General features: G+C 43.2%; 1 non-coding gene across 1 annotated transcript; it reads right to left on the bottom strand.

The window, feature by feature from the left end:
- Window positions 1–756: 756 nt before the first annotated feature.
- Window positions 757–827, bottom strand: TRNAY-GUA (transfer RNA tyrosine (anticodon GUA)). Its single transcript has one exon. It is a non-coding gene; the product is annotated as a tRNA-Tyr (tRNA).
- Between the last annotated feature and the right edge of the window lie 2095 nt (window positions 828–2922).

The raw sequence follows: 2922 nt of genomic DNA, 5'->3' as shown, positions 1-2922 counted from the left end.
GAAACACCAGTCTCCTTCCACATATCAACAGGAGCCAGATCAAGCCCAATCCAGCAGATGCTTAGAGCCTGTAATTGGAACCACTGTCCCCTCTCTCAGGGACCATGCTGGCACTTGGTCCAATGCTGGCTTCCTCTTCTTTCCCTTGTTATACTCCACACCCAACTTGTGCCACAGATGCCTAGACAGCCCGATAACTGGACCAGCAGAGACTGTGGCCCCTGGAAGACTCATTTTCAGGAAGAACTAGGGAAGGGAAAGAGGCTGAGCATAAACAAGTCCTCAAGAAAAATGGAAGAAATACATTTTCCACTAAGACTTCATATGCCAGAGGGACTCCAAATAAACTTTTAAGTTCTTTGGCAAAGACAGCAAACCATTCAGTAGCACTCTCTACTGTCTGCTCAGAAGACAGTGCTTCAAGATCAGCTACTTTTGAATTTTATCCCTCAAGTCATTGCTCTCAGAGGATCCCCCTGGGAGACTGTGAGTGACTGAAGGAACCCATCATCACTAGGAAACAAAATACAAATCCTCCTGAAAGTTCCATCCCTTTTATGGGGAAGCCAGCAGATTGCTCATCAACTACCTGCTACCACAGGCCAGGATCTCTGGAAGCAGATTCTGAGATGGAACTCCCCATGTAAGGTGTTTTGTGTGTATTGTGTTGTGTTTTTAATCATTAAGTCGTGTCCAACTTATTTGCAACCCCATGGACTGTAGCCCTCCAAGCTCCATTTCCTTCTCCAGGGGATCTTCCCAAGCCAGGGATTGAACCTGGCTCTCCTGCATTACAGGCAGATTCTTTACCACTGAGCCACTAGGGAAGTCCATAAGGTGTTTCCTTCTGCCAACCTTGCCACTAGTTGTTCTCCAAGTAATGGCAAGTTTGGGCAGAAGGAAAACTTAAATTGTAATACAAGCCCCACAAAGGAGCCCTGGAACAAGTATTGCCCCCACTTTAGGGTGCAATGGTCTAGTCTCTGTTACCACCACCACCACCCCCATCTCTCACAATCACCACTTATGAGCCATCCTCAGAAGGCAAGACCTCAGCTGAGGCCAACCCTCAAGAAGCTGACAGCTTCAGGCTATGTCTTGTCTTCATTCCCTACAACTGGGCAGCAAGACCCTCATGGGAAAGAGGATGGAGCAGCTCAAGTCTACCCCACCATAGAAAGAAATATCAACCATAAAAGGATTTTAAGGTTTTCCTGGCTCTGGTGTTCATGTACTGACTTTGTATCACAAACGGAGTTGACACAAAAAAATCACTATTTCACTCCTCAACTCACATATCACAGAGTATATCTTTGATTGATAGCAGGCTTGAAATGCTATATAAACAACTCAGTTAAGATTAGGAAGATTGGAAAGTCAGGCTTATTCTATCAGCCTTCTTGATTTAATGATCAATAAATATAAATAAGGAATTTTCCATTCAAATAAAGATTTGACTGTACTTCATAGTCAACCACAAGAATCCTAAAGACGAGGACTATGGAGGAAAATGACACATTAGCAGATTTCCAATACTTTCTAAACCTTGCTTTACCAGGAAGCAAACTGTTTAGTATTTATTTTCCAATTTTCAGTTCTACTGAGATGAAATGGATCCTTTCATTTTCTTCTTAAAATGTTCAGGGACAAACTGAATTTCCCCAGTTCTCAAGGTAATCTTGCTATCGCTCTGTGTGTCCTTCCACGGGGATTCCATCTAAGAAAATGCTAGGGACCTTTCCTTATTTCACAAAATTACCAAATTCTCAAAGAAGCAAACTGCACCAAAAGGATTTTGCTGCATTGGGATTAAAATCACTCCTTGCTTCACAAATAAAACTAGTTTGTCATATTAGTAAGTGTAACTCCACCTGTCTGAAATACAAATCAAGCTCCCTTTGTAAAATCATTTTGCATTATTTTCAGGGGGAGGAGGTGGAAAGCATTTAAAACACTGGAGTTGTAACAGCAGATCACCAAAACACCAGACTTTACTGTGATGTAGTTCAGTTAACTACCAGCTTCCCATACTAGCGTTCCCGTGGAACTGCTATTACAAACTATCAAAATATTTTCTTGCCCAGAGAATTTTACTAGACAATGTATCAGAGAATACACCAGAAGGAGGAAAATGAGGAAGATGTACAAGAGTATTCAACTGTGTGGAGGAAAGTGTTAAATGAAGAAAGGACTAGAGCTGAGAGTTTTTGAAAAGGACACCAAATCAAGATGGGTGAGGATCTAGACCAAGGATCAAGAAATCACGGTTCATGAACCGAAACCAAACTATCTTTTGTTTTTATAAATAAAGCTTTATTGCAACACAGCTACATCCATTTGCTTACATGTTGTCTATGACTGCTTTTGTGCCACAACAGATGGCAGAATTGAATAGTGACAGCGGAGATTACATCGTTCACAAAGGCCAAAATATTTACTATTTGTCCCTTCAGAGAAAAAGTTTGCCAATGCCTGCTCTGTGTGCCCGCTTAGTCGCTCAGTCATGTCCAACTCTGTGCAACCCCACGGACTGTAGCCCGCCAGGCTCCTCTGTCCATGGGGATTCTCCAGGCAAGAATACTGGAGTGGGTTGCCTTGCCCCCTTCCGGGGGATCTTCCCAACCCAGGGGTTGAACCCACGTCTCCCGCATTGGCAGATGAATTCTTTACTTCTGAGCCACCTGGGAAGCTCTGGAGAAGAAAGCATCTTTGGGCAAAGAGAGTGCTATGGCAGTGTCTTCATAACAACTGATGCTCTCTTTTAACTACTATGTGCCAATCAGCCAAGATATGTCTACCTTCAAACAATGGTCCTGCCTGGTAGACCCTTGACATATCTTTAGTGGCTCATCCACCACCCCTTACATGGTGGTAGCCTCCAAGATTCTCACAAAGGACCTCCTTTTCTTTCTTACTTACACT

Source organism: Muntiacus reevesi, chromosome 15 (assembly GCF_963930625.1).
Source record: "Muntiacus reevesi chromosome 15, mMunRee1.1, whole genome shotgun sequence".
NCBI lineage: Eukaryota > Metazoa > Chordata > Mammalia > Artiodactyla > Cervidae > Muntiacus > Muntiacus reevesi.
The sequence above is the reverse complement of the archived record's forward strand: the minus strand, read 5'-3'. Positions and strand labels throughout refer to the sequence as shown.